Here is a 13,739-nt window from a genome sequence, read left to right as displayed (position 1 = left end):
AGGTGTACCCTCACCATGGGCACCTTGAATGGGGTTTCACCCACCCGCATCAGGGTCAGGTAGGTGTTGGGCATCACCCAATCTGGGGCCACCACCTCGGGCAGGGCCAGCGTCACCTCAGCGCCCATGTCCCAGTATCCATTGACCTTCCTCTCATCCACCTTCAGGGGAACAAGGCACTCGCTCCGCAGGGACAGCCCCGCGCCCACCCTCTAAATGGAGAACCTTGAGTCTGGGGCATCCAGCCCTCCAGAGGAGCTGGCCTGGGGCCCTCCTCCCTCCTGAGCAGTTGATAAGCTGCCAGCCCCCCTTGCCTGGGAAGTCTGCCCCTCGTCCGGCTGGGTCCCTACCCAGTTAATCCTGTGTGGGTTTGATCTGCTCAGTCTGTCCTTGATCTTGGGGCACTGGGTCTGTATGTGGCCTCTCTGGCCACAGTAATAGCAGCCCATGTCGGTTGGCCCTGACGCCGGATGTTCCCCTTGGGAGGGGGTTCTCCCGATTCCCCCTTTGGGAGGTCCCAGGTTGACTCTCTCTCTGCATCGGGACGGGCCTGTTCCTTTGGGGCTCCTCCCTGCCACCCCCGACCGGCTCTTCACAAACTCATCAGCCAGCCGCCCTGCATGTCGCGGGTTCTCTGGCTTTTGGTCCCTTAACCACAGCCTCAGGTCAGATGGGCACCGCTCATACAGCTGCTCCAGTACCAGCAGTTTAACCAGGTCCCCCTTCGTCTGGGCCCCAGCTGCCCACTTGCTGGCGTACCCCTCCATGCGGACGGCCAGTTGCAGATAGGAGACCTCAGGGGTTTTATCCTGACTCCGGAACCTCTCCCGGCACATCTCCGGGGTCAGCCCAAACTCGCGCAGCAGGGCCTGCTTGAATGGGTCGTAGTTCCCTTTCTCCTCCTCTCCCAGCTGGCCATACAATGCCACGGCTTTGGGGTCCAGTAAGGGGGTGAGAACCCGGAGCCTGTCCACAGGATCTACCTGGTGCAGCTCGCAGGCCGTCTCAAAGGCATCCAGGAAGTCACCCATGTCCTCCCCCTCCTTACACTGGGCCAGGATGGACTTATCAAAGCTCCACGCAGTCCTGGGCCCCCCCTCACTCATCGCAGCCTGGGGCCCACTGCCCCTCAGCCTCGCCGGCTCCAGTTCATGTTGACGCCATTTCTCTTTCTCCTCCAGCTCATGCTGACACTGTCTCTCTTCATGCTCCCTCTGTCTCTCTCTCTCCTCCCGGTCATGCTGTCTCTGTTTCTCACGATCCTCCAGCTCTCTCAGTTTTAGCTCTTTCTCCCATTCCAGCTGCTTCCACTCCACGGATGCCGAGCATCGCCGGGAGGATCCCCTGCTGGCGGGTGAGCATCGCCGGGAGGATCCCCTGCTGGCGGGTGAGCGTCGCCGGGACGATCCCCTGCTGGCGGGTGAGCGTCGCCGGGACGATCCCCTGCTGGCGGGTGAGCGTCGCCGGGACGATCCCCTGCTGGCGGGTGAGCGTCGCCGGGACGATCCCCTGCTGGCGGGTGAGCGTCGCCGGGACGATCCCCTGCTGGCGGGTGAGCGTCGCCGGGACGATCCCCTGCTGGCGGGTGAGCGTCGCCGGGATGATCCCCTGCTGGCCGGGGGGGTCACGGTGCCCTCGGTATTCGCTGGGCTCCTCCCCACCCTTCCCCTAGGCATAGGTAGGAAGGGTCTTGGGAAGCCCTCAGCAGCCGGCTGTTCACTGCCCGCTGGGACAGACACTGGTGCCTGTGCTGCTTCTGCCGGGCTGGTTCCCTCAGAGACAGGGATCAGTTCATTCACGCGATCTCCCTCCTCCAGCTGGGCAATCAGCTGTTCTTTCGTGAGCCTCGCAGTGCGAAGGATGGTGCTGTGGTTAGGGGCACTTGGGCAGCTTGGGCCCACCACATTTCTGGTATGACCGGGGGGAACAGTCCTGCCCTGGCTGCCAGTGGGCGTGGGAGGATAAATGCATCCAAAAGGGTGAGGTGCTCAGATACTGGGGATACTGGGGATACTGGAGAGACGCACACACTTTCTACTTGGCTTTCCTGGCTAGATGGGCAGCAGGAGGGGAAATATTTCCCTCTCCAGAGGTTGCTCTGATGTGTTTGCTTGAGTGGAATTTAGGCACATAGAATTGGCCAGACTGGATCAGCCCAGGTCCAGCTAACCCAGTATCCTGGATCTGGCACTGACTACTGCTGGATGCTCCAGAAGAAGGTGGAGGATAATCTAACAGAGATTGAATGAAACTCTGAAGCAGGAGGCTTTTATCTCATCCCAAACTCGTTGTTATCGTTCCCTATTAGAACTCTAGTCTGTTATCCATACAAAGGTCCAATCCCTCTCTGAACCGTGCTGATTCTTGGCCTCAACATCATCATGTGGCCATGAGTTCCACAGGCTAATGTCAGGATCCACTCCAGCTCAGGTGGGCTCGCTTTACAAGCGATTAGTCTTTTTTCTCACAGCAAGCACCACAAACCCAGCCTGGGATTGGAGAGCCAGGATGGCTCCTTTCCATCTCCTGCATCATCACCTGCCATAAAGATTCTGCACACTAAATTCTGCACTCTGGGACCTTTGTGCAGGTCCACGGCCTTCGGATTTTGCCCTCAGTGGCCCCTGTGCAGCCCCAGCTCACTCTGCCCTCAGGGACTCAGAAATGATGGACGGTCCTGAGTTTGGCTCTTGTCGGTTTCACATCTGTGGTCTCTCAGCATCAGCCCCTGGGATGCAGGACTCGCCGGGTGGATTTTCTGACCCGTGCTGTACAGGAGGCCAGACAAGATGGTCACAGTGGTCTCTTCTGACCTTGGACCTCTGATGAGGAGCTGGCCAGCGTAGAAATGGCTTTACAGAAATGGGGAAGGAGGAGGAGGAGAAAGGAGTCAGACTCCGTGTGAGTCCTGTGCTACCCACCCTTCCGGGGCTCCAGATCAGAGCCCCGAGCTTTCCTGGCTCAAACTCTGGAGGGGAGGATGGAGAGCGGGACAGACGGCACTTGGTGCAATATCCTCCAGCCCCCTCGCCCACATTCAGCCCTGCTCAATGCCTGGCGGCCATTCTCCTGGCCCCTCTCTCGGCCCCTCAGAGGTAGATAAAATGAGAAAGGCGGGGGCGGGGGTCTGGCCCCTGCTCCACCCCCCAGACATCGCTCTACTGGGGTACAGCAGCGGCATGGAGGCTGAGGGAGATTCCCACCAGGGCAGGAGAAGCTTAGGGCTGGCAGCAGTGGTTTGATGCTGCCCGCCCCTTGCAGAGCCCAATTTGGGGGGAGGGCAGGCTGGGGGCAGGTCAGAGGGGCACCCGGGGTGCCCAGCGCTGCCAGGATTCTGGGCTGCTGGAGTTTCAAATAGGCCCTAAGCCCCCCCCCCCAGCCTCCTTTGCCCCCTCTCCCGTAGGCTGCACAGAACCTGTCCCAAGCATCCATCCCATCTGCGTGTGCCGTGAGCTCAGAGTCCAGGGGGCCCAGGGCGCCTCCCCCCTCAGGCCCATCCCAGGCAGCAAGGCCCTTGGGAGATGCCCCCCTACCGGATAGATCCCGCCAGGCCCTGGGGCCTTGATGCAGAGTCACTCTCACAGCCAGGGCCTCAGGATTGGGCCCATCAGCTGGCACGTGCCCCCTTGCTGCCTCAGCGCCATCTCTCCCCTGCCAGCCGCACTAAGCCAGGATGTGACCCGTGGCTAGGGGCCTGCGCACGGGGCTGCAGTGGGGGAGGCCCCGTCCCCTCACCAGCCTGGGTGGTGCATTTGGTCCCACTGGTGCCACTTTTCAGAGTCGCAGGGTGAAGCTGAATGGGAGCCCGGCCCAGTGAGGTGACCTGGAGTCATTTTCCTGCTCTGCCACAGCCTCCCTGTGTGACCTTGGCATGTCACTTAGCTCCCCCGCTAACTGTGTGACGCTGATGGGAGCTGGGCCAGGCACTGGACATGTATCCCGTGTCCAGTGACTGCTTTGTGTCTGGGCACAACACGCTGGGATTCAAGCCCCTGAGAGGGGGCTGGGAGGGGTTCTTCTGAGCCTCCTCTGCTGAAGGGACTGGCTGCTGGCTGAACCCCCAGCTCTCCAGTGAACCATCTCCCCATCCCCCCCCGCAGGCAGCAGGCAGCAGGAAGAGAGGTCTCTGTGCAGCATGCAGAGGGGGGCGGCTGCTTGAGCCATTTCGGGGCGCCAGGGGCGCTCCTCTCTCCGTGACCACAGGCCGGAGGTTCTGACGGTGACCGAGTGGCTCGAACTCAAGTCTCAATCCAGATCTTAACGGAGGGGAACCGAAGTGTTGGCGGGCGGGCAGCCCCCGCAGAGAGCCCAGCGCGGGAATGGGTCAGGCTGCCTTCGCCAGGCCTAGGAGAGCTGCGTCCAGCCCAAGGAACGGGTGTGGGGGCAGGCGCGGAGGCCACTTGCCCTGCTGCTGCCCAGGTGGTGGGGGGGAGGAGGTTCGTCACTGGATTCTCAGCCTGGCATGAAATTTGAGAAACCGTCTTTCTCCGACGGTGCCGATTTGGCAGCGTGTCTTAGGTAGGCCGGGGAAGGACGCCCCACACGTCCCCACTGGCTCAGATTTGCAAAGGATCTCAAAGCACTGGGTGCACTTTGGGTGCAGAGCGCCTGTGACGTTATTGATATAATCTGGGACCATATAGAACATGGTTTGCAACCAAGGTCCTGTAGTGGCACCAAATCTTATGTAAAGGGGTCATATAAGGTGTCTAAGACCAGGTTATGGGTTGCTGGTTAGGATGATGCTGTCTGGGTGCATGTGTCATTTTGTAGTTGAAGTTATGAGTATTGGCTCTGTACTGTCTGTATTTCACACTTATGCTGGGCTGCTGGGTGACACCCCAGACAAGTTGGTGTCAGCTCTGCCTAGCCTGCTTGAGGGCCCATTAAGGACCATCAGCTACAATTGACCCATGGAGAGGAGGCAGATACGCCTTGTAACTCAGCAAAGTGCAGGGACTTGCCCATGTGACTCCAGACTCCATTTTGCTGGAATTTTCCACAGTAAGAACAAAGAGGTTCTTACACCTGGAAAAGTCTATATAAGGCTGAAGCCTCATCTCCATCTTGTCTTCAATCCTGCTTCTTACCTCTGGAGGGACTTTGCTACAAACTGAAGCTCTGAACAAAGGACTGAATGACCCATCCCAGCGGGGGATGTTCCAGAGACTTGATTTGAACCTGCAGTTTATTCCATCACTGCTACAAGCCTGAACTAAGAACTTTGCCATCACTGTATGGAATTGATTCCATTTAACCAATTCTAGCTCTCAGCTCTACCTTTTTCCCTATATGAATAAACCTTTAGATTTTAGGTTCTGAAGGATTGGCAACAGCGTGATTTGTGGGCAAGATCTGATTTATATATTGACCTGGGTCTGGGGCTTGGTTCTTTGGGATCGAGGGAACCTTTTTCTTTTATTGGGGTGTTGGTTTTCATAACCATTCATCCCCAGGACAAGTGGCACTGGTGGTGATACTGGGAGGCTGGAGTGTCTAAGGAAATTGCTTGTGTGACTTGTGGTTAGCCAGTGGGGTGAGACCGAAGTCCTCTTTGTCTGGCTGGTTTGGTTTGCCTTAGAGGTGGAAAACCCCCAGCCTTGGGCTGTGACTGCCCTGTTTGAGCAATTGGTCCTGAATTGGCACCTCAGGTGGGTCCCACCAGAACCAGCATCATCACAGCGCCTTTCAATTGTGGGGCTCAGAGCTTGAAATCTGGCTCCCCCCCTCCCCAGCTGGCATGTGGCGCATGATCCCAGCTGTGACGGGCACCAAGCCAGGCTGGGCGGACTTCTCTCTCCCCCGTTTATCTAGGCCCTGCCCTGTCCGTCCGCCCATCTGTCTCTCTGTGTCCAGCAGAGGGGGTCTGCTCAGGGAGGGTCCCGGCGGGTCTCACACCTGCGAGCCAGATGCGAGCAAGCGAGCTCGGCCTTCAAGGCTTCCGCTGCTGCCATCCCGGCCCGCACGGCTGGCTGCTTCCCCTTCCCCTGCTGCTTCTTACTGGGAATTTCCCCCGGTGCCCCGCAAACGTGGAGGGAAGGGTCGCAGACAGCTGGCCCAGCTGGCCGGGTGCATGGGGCTGGATCACGCCCTACGGCCATCGAATCTGGGCTCATGCCTCCGGTCGAGAAAGGGGCTGGCCCTGTGCGGCTTCGGCTTGGTGTGTCAGGGGCTGCAGGACACATGGGCCCAGTTCACTAGTAAAAGGACGGGGTGGGCCCTGGAGCCCACCCGAGAGGCCAACAGTCCTGTGTCGTCGTATCAAATGCCTGGCTTTGCCATCTACCTCCCTGCTGTACCCTGGGGCTGCTGGGACATCATGGAGCCGGCAGGGGTAGCCTCCGACCCCCCTTCTCCAGAAACAATGAGCTCGGCCAGTAGGGCTAAAGGAGGATCCCCACTGTCAGTACAAGGCCTATGACACACAGTCAAACTGTTCTGATGCCACCCAATAGAGAGCAGCAGCCGCTCGCTCTCCCCCACCCATTACACTAGTATCTTGGCACCAGCATCGTCGGGGCCGGTGATGGGGGCCGTGTGCCCTAGTGGTCAGAGCCAGGCGTGCCGTCAGGGGCACAGTCAGTGGTCACGGAGAGGGTCAAGCCGGAGTCAGGGCGAGGAAGCAGGAATGGAACACGGTGAAGCACCAGGAAGCCGTCCGCTGCGAATCGTGTGATCCTGCCGAGCCTGCGGGTGTAGCCGCTGGTGGGGGGGTGTCAGCTGTGAGCCAGGACCACAGAGGGCAAGGTTCTCCCATGGCAACCCCACAGGTGTGAGTCTGAGGCCCGACAAGCACAGAGCACCAGAATGCTGGACCCACAAGAGGGAACAGCCCCTGTGCCAGCGGATGCGGGGATGTAAATTTGCAGTGTAGACATCTGGGAGGGTCCCGGAGCCCAGGCTCCGGCCTGAGTGTGGATGGCTGTGCCAGCCCGGGGACACTGGCCAGTCATGGGGGTTTTATTGCAGTGTAGATAGACCCAAAGGGATCTGATTTAGCAGATCCCTCCCAGCCCCCCAAGGGAGGTCAGGGCCGGGTCGGGCTGACCCCAGACTGTTCTCCAGGGCTTTGTCCAGCCAGTTTCCAACATCCCAGGTGACTGGGCTTCCCCTCAGTCCTGTCCTACTCTGCTCCAAGGGGAATTTTCCAGCCTGTCTCCTCCTGCATATGCCTCTTCCCCGGTGCTGGCTGCGTCTCTGCCAGATGTGTCGGGGGGGGGGGGGAATCCGTGCAGCTGCAGCGCATTTTGCCAGATGTGGAAGCGACACTTTGCAAAGGCAAATCAAACCAGAGGCTGCCAGGGACGAGGCCGGTACTTAGCCGGCCGCAAAATGGCACAGGAAGAAAGGACATTCTTGCGCTGCCAGTGTCACCCTGTCATTATGACCAGGGGAGCCGCAGAAAGGGTGTTCCCAGCCTCCCAGCCCCCCACAGCTGAAGCGAGTCCAGGTCGGGGCGGTGGGAGCTGGGGGGCATCCTGCTTGGCCACTGGATCCCAAGCGGCTGCCTCTGTGAACCTCTCGGGCTTTCCACGTGCTGCCGGGGAGCGGAGGTTTTCTGGCCCGCGTTCAGCCTGCTCAGCAGTTGAGTGAGTGCCCTTAACGCAAGCCAGACTGTCCCGAGCCCAGGCCGGGACTGAGCATGCCAGAGCCACAGCAGGGGCTGGGGACGCCAGCTGGGGGGAGATCTCGACCCCTCCCAAGGGAGGCTGCTGGCCAGCTGTTCCTCCCAGAGGCTCAGTGAGGGCAGCTCCTATTAGTCAAACCCCCGGCTTGGGGTTAACACCAGGGAGATCCCAGAATCCCTCTGCCAACGAGCCTGGCGGTTGGAAGAGAGGCCCCGGCGGGTCACCCTTCTGCTGAGGCTGCTGGGACCCAGCTGTTGTGTGGGTGAGGGCACAGAGGGCATCTCCCGGGACTGCACCAGGGTGAGAATCTGGGTTCCCAGAATAAGGGCCCAGGGAAAGTGGCTGCGTTGGCTAGTGAGGGCCTGATTCTCAGAGGTGCTGAGCCCCCATGCTGGTGTCAGCGGGAGCTGGATGCACTTGCAGTTGGAGGACCAGGCCCTTGGAGACAGAAATCAGGCTGGGGACCAGCTTCCAGCAGGGCTCTCCCAGGTAAGCGGCGAAGGCAGGAATCGCCAGTGCCCCCCTGGCCCCACCCACCCAGTCAGCATCGTTCCCCCATAGGGCAGAGCCCCTCCCCCCCAAATCAATGCGAGCGTGAGGCGGTCAGTGCCGCTGAAAATCGAGCTGTTAGTGACTTGTCCGCAATCAGAGCCGGGGATGGAACCCAGGTATCCTGGGACCTGGCTCTGTGTCCTAGTCACTGAGCACACGGTAGGTGTGATCCCACAGCCCCTTCACCCCCTGCTCCCCCCAGGTTAAAGAGGAGGAGGCCGGTGATGGAGCTGCCGCTGCTGCGGCTGGGGTGTGCTGACCTCCAGGGTCTGATCAGCAAGTGCCCCAAAGGAAGGATGCTCCCAGCCCTGCCCCTTCCTACCGATGCTCCCCGCGGCCCCCGGCTTCTCCACTTTCTCCTCCCGGAGGGTCTTTCCCTCCACCTCTGCCAGGTGCGAGGCTCTGCGGCCTCCTCCACCAGATCACCGACTAACCACGAATCCTTGTCCCAGGGCTCGCCTGTCCTGGGGGGTGGGCGGGTCGCACGCAGTGCAGGGAGCAACTCCGGGGCTGCTGCCCAGGGCAGGGCGGGGCCAAGCCTGGCAGACGGCCTGGAAGAGGCAGGCGGGAAGGAAGGAGACAGAGGGAGGTCGGGGTGGGGAAGGAAAAGGAGTGGCCGGACTGGGATTCTAGTTTCTATGGGTCCCTTCCCCCCGGACTCGGCTCCTGGCGTGCGGCTTTCCGCCGTGCACTGATTTGCCCTGCTCTTCACGCAGCCCCCCAGGCTATTTTCACTTCCCCGGCTAACCGGCGGTGGGCTGCTGTGACGGTGCTGCCCGTGGGAGCCAGCTGAGGTCACTCAATCAGGGTGAACTGCAAACCAAACGGGGCAGATAATCCCCAAACGCTGGTGGTTATTCCAATACTTCGATTTACCAACCAGCCCCAATCAGCTTCTCTCTAGCACCTCACTGGTTCCTCAGAATCCAAACCCCGCAGTTCCCTTAAAGTGCCCAGCCTCAGGCCTCCATCCAGACACACACGTCAGAGATAATGATGATTCCTAAAAATCTTACTTCATCATATAAAAGAAAAGGTTCTTCCAATCCCAAAGGATCAGGATATCCTCCAGGAGATTTGGAGGTCAGACTAGATGATCATAATGGTCCCTTCTGATCTTGAATTCTATGATTCTATGATTCTTATTAACTAAGCTAAAATTTATTAAAAAAGAAAAGAGAGAGAGTGTTGGTTAAAAGATCAATCTACAGACAGACTTGAATTCAATTCTTGAGGTTCAGCCACAGCAGAGATGAGCTTGTAGTTGCCAAAAGTCCTTTTAGAAATAGTCCAGAGGTTACAGTCCAATGTCCATATTCAGGGTGGCGCCAGTCAGTGACTGGGGATCTCAATCCTTGTGGCTTAAGGTCTCCCCCTCTTGAAACTCAAAGCAGATCTGAGATGAAGAAGGATCGTGTCCCAGGCTTCTTATACATTTCCAGCAGCCTTTAGCCTGAGAAAACAATAGGCTTAACTCCTTCTCCCAAACATCCTGGCAATTAGCACAGGGTAATTTATCCCTTAAACAGTTCAGATACAGGTTACCACAACCTTCAAAGAGACACATAGACAATAATACTATTTTACTCAAGTATCATCATAAATGTTAATATTCCTTTTTTGATCTTTGAATTAAAACTATAGCAATAGACAAGACTTGTTTGCTGACATCACAAGACCTGAGCAAACATCTCCCCTTCTACCTCTAACAATGCAGACTTGCATTTCAAAGCTCTGTTCATTTACAGATCTTCCTAACCAGTCCTCAAGGTACACCCATGGGTCAGGTCAGTCTGTGAGTTAATTAACTCTTTCTGGCCCTGTCACCTTTCAATGAAATATTACATCACACTCATAACGTCACAGTTGCCCAGAACTGTAGGGCGCTGCCGGGGGACACAGCCCAACGCCGCTTTCATCACAGGCCTGGCTGCTGCCCTGGCCCCTCCCTGGGGTTAAGGCTTTTACTGGAGCGAGGGAAGATGGGGGCAGGAAGGGGGCATAATGTTAATGGGGGCGAGCGCATCCCTCGGCTCGGCAGCCAGGAGCTGCTGTGTCTGTTTCGGGGAGGGTGGGGAGCGGACTGGGCCTTCTCTGCTGTGCCCCCTCCAGGGAGAAGGCCCTGCCCTGGGGTCGGGCTGGGAGCTGAGAGGGGGCTGGCCAGGCTGGGCCTGGCTGTTCCTGGTTAGGTAGCGCCGTCTCCTGATTAGAGCTGCCAATGGAGCCTCAGGACGCCTGGGTTCTCTCCCCACAAGGCCCGTGATTCACTGCGGGGCCTTGGCTGAGTCCCTCAGGCCGGAGCTTTCCAAGGCAACATCTGATTCCAGGTCCCTGAGGTAGGACGCAGGGGCCTGATGTTCAGGGTGCTGAGCCCCACGCGCAGCCCTCGGAGAGCCAGCCCGAGCGCCAGCCCGCGGGAGCAGAGGAGTTGCCAGGCTGCTTGTTCGCACCAAGGTCCCGCTGCTGGGCTGGGCGGCTCCCCAGTGTCCCCCCAACAGGGAGGAGCTGTGGCTGCCCTGGCCTGGCTGCCTGGCCCCAGCTGTGCCTGCTGAGCGCGGCTCCCTCACTGCTGCTGATTATCCACCTGCGCCCTTCCAATCCGCCCCAGCTGGGCTCAGCCGGGCCCTGGGCCTGGTGGGGGCTGCTAGCTCAATGCCTTGCTGAGCTGAGCTGAGCTGAGCTGTGCTGGGAAGAGCTGCCCCTTCCTCAGGGGAACTAGCTGGAGGGAAATCTGAGCACACCAAGCCCGGTGCTCGCCATCCCGCCAGGGCTCTGCACTCTCCGGTCTGGGTCCTTGCGGGAAGCCAGAGGCAAAGGGGGACAGTTCCTTCTCCGCTCAGGAGGCAGAGGTGAGTCCCAGACCTGCCCCGCGTGGTCGTCCTAGGAAAGGTTTCCCAGAGCTGGTGCATGGTTAAGGGCCCTGGGGAAGAATGGAGCTCGGGTCTGGGTCTCTAGCACGCAGCGGGCTCCCGGCCGTGCCTTGCAGGGGAGCAAGCCAGCCGCTCATCTGGTCTGTCACGCTCTCTCTGGCAGTGCCTGCGGTGAGAAACCCCTTGGGGGGCAGCCAGAGAGCTACTTGCTTCAGAACCCGGTCACTCTGTGGGTGGCCTGTGCCCTGACGAGGGAGGGTTTAGGACCCGTCTTTAAAAATTATTCTCTTTAACTGTGATGTTCTCATTATCCATATAAGAGCCTGACCATGGCTTGAGCCGTGCGAATTATTTGGCCTTGGTGACAGCCTGTGGCAGGGAGTTCCACAGGTTAATATTAGGTGTCTTGTGTGTACAGATTCTAAAAAGTACTTTCTGTGCCTCAGTGTTAAGTTTGTTGCTAAGTGTCACCGTCCCACTGTTCCTGTGCCCTAGGAGATGGGGAACCGTAGCGCTTTGATGGACCTTCTCTAGTCAGTCATTGTTTTCAGCCTTCCATCTTCCCCTTGTTGTTCTCTTCCCCTCTCCACTGAAGAAGTCCAAATCTTTTCGCTCTCCCGCCAGGCAGGCGCTTCTCCTCCTCATTCTGTGGCCCGTCTCTGCACCCCTTTCATTCTGCTGTGAGCTGGGGGGCACAGATCCGGACACAGGAGCCCAGGGTGGGCGTCTGTTGATTTTGCCGCTGACATTTAAATATTTTCCGTGTGTTTATTGTGAATCATGGTCGTCATGGTCGTGCCTGGGAGTCAGCAGGGAGCTGTTGTCTAGCCTGTTCCTGGTGCACCCTGCTGGTCCGGACCTTTGTGACGGCTGCCGCCGAGGGCTTTGTCAAGCTGCCGTGCTGACGCCGCGGCTCTTCCCAGAGTCGTTCCGGCTCATCTAGCACCGCCCAGGTGCATGCCACCCAGCAGCTCAGACAGTCCCTTCCAGCGTGCGTGTCTGGTTGTAGGCCAGAGTGCCCCACAGTCGCTAATGGATTGGAGGCAGGGACCGACTCTCCCCCCAGATGGGGAATGGGGTACAGGGGAGAGAAAGTGACTTGCTGAAAGTGTCACAAGAAATCTGTGGCTGAGACAGGAACTGAATCCAGGTGTCGGGAGCCCCAATCGAAAGCCCTGTCTTAGGCCCTGCTCTGGGCGCCGCTGCACAAGTGCCGCAGTGCAGGCCCTTCTCCTAGCTCGGCTGGGCTCCTCTGCCACGGGCTCCGGCAATGAAACTAGGGTTAAATGGGGAACTGACAGTCAGAACGGCCATGCTAGGCCAGGCCAATGGTCCATCCAGCCCAGCGTCCTGTCCCAGATGCTGCAGAGGGAACGAACAGAACAGGGCGACTATCAAGTGATCCATCCCCTGTCGTCCAGTCCCAGCTCCTGACAGTCAGAGGTTTAGGGACCCCCAGAGCAGGAGGTGACATCCCTGGCCATCCTGGCTAATTGCCATTAATGGACCTATTCTCTGTGAACTTCTCTAGTTCTTTTTTGAACCCCGTTATAGTTTTGGCCTTCACAAAACTATCCCCTGGCAGTGAGTTCCACAGGTTGACTGAAGAAATACTTCCTCATGTTTGTTTTAAACTTGCTGCCTATTAATTTCATTGGGTGAACCCCTGGTTCATGTGTTATGGGAAGAGGTAAATAACACTTCCCGATTTACTTTCTTCACACCAGACATGATTTTATAGACCTCTGTCATATCCACCCCCAGCCATCTCTCTTCTCAGCTGAACGGTCCCAGTCTTTCTAATCTCTCCTTGTATGGAAGCTGTTCCGTACCCCGATCACTTTTGTTGCCTTCCTGTGCACCTTCTCAAATACTAATCTGTCTTTTTGAGATGGGGCGACCAGAACTGCACGCAGTATTCAACGTGTGGGTGTGGCGTGGGTTTATGTAATGGCAGGATGATATCTTGTCTTCTTATCTACCCCTTTCCTAGTGGTTCCTAACATTCTGTTCGCTTTTTTGACGGCCGCTGCACATGGAGTGGATGTTTTCAGGGAAGGCTCGGACTATAACAGCGTTTAAAAGAGAACTGGATACATTCATGGAGGTTAAGTCCATCAATGGCTATTAGCCAGGCTGGGTAAGAATGGTGTCCCTAGCCTCTGTTTGTCAGAGGATGGAGATGGATGGCAGGAGAGAGATCACTTGATCATTGCCTGTTAGGTTCACTCCCTCTGGGGCACCTGGCGCTGGCCACTGTCAGCAGACAGGACACTGGGCTGGATGGACCTTTGGTCTGACCCGGTACGGCTGTTCTTATGTAACTATCCACAGTGACTCCCAGATCTCTTTCTTGAGTGGTAACAGTTAATTTAGACCCATCATTGTATATGTCTAGTTGGGATTATTTTTTCCAATGTCCATTGCTTTGCGTTTATCAACACTGAATTTCATCGGCCATTTTGTTGCCCAGTCACCCACCTTAGCAAGATGCCTGTAACTCTTCACATTTGGCTTTGGGCTTAACTATCTTGAGTGATTTCGTTCTGTCTGCAGATTTTGCCACCTCACTGTCCACCCCCTTTCCCCAGATCATTTGTGAGTATGTTGAACAGCGCTGGCCCCAGTACAGATCCCTGGGGGACCTCGCTGTTTACCTCTCTCTGTGAAAAGTGACCATTTATTCCTA

This window comes from Mauremys reevesii, linkage group 11 (genome assembly GCF_016161935.1).
Source record: "Mauremys reevesii isolate NIE-2019 linkage group 11, ASM1616193v1, whole genome shotgun sequence".
NCBI classification, from domain to species: domain Eukaryota; kingdom Metazoa; phylum Chordata; order Testudines; family Geoemydidae; genus Mauremys; species Mauremys reevesii.
Note: the sequence above shows the minus strand (reverse complement) of the source record.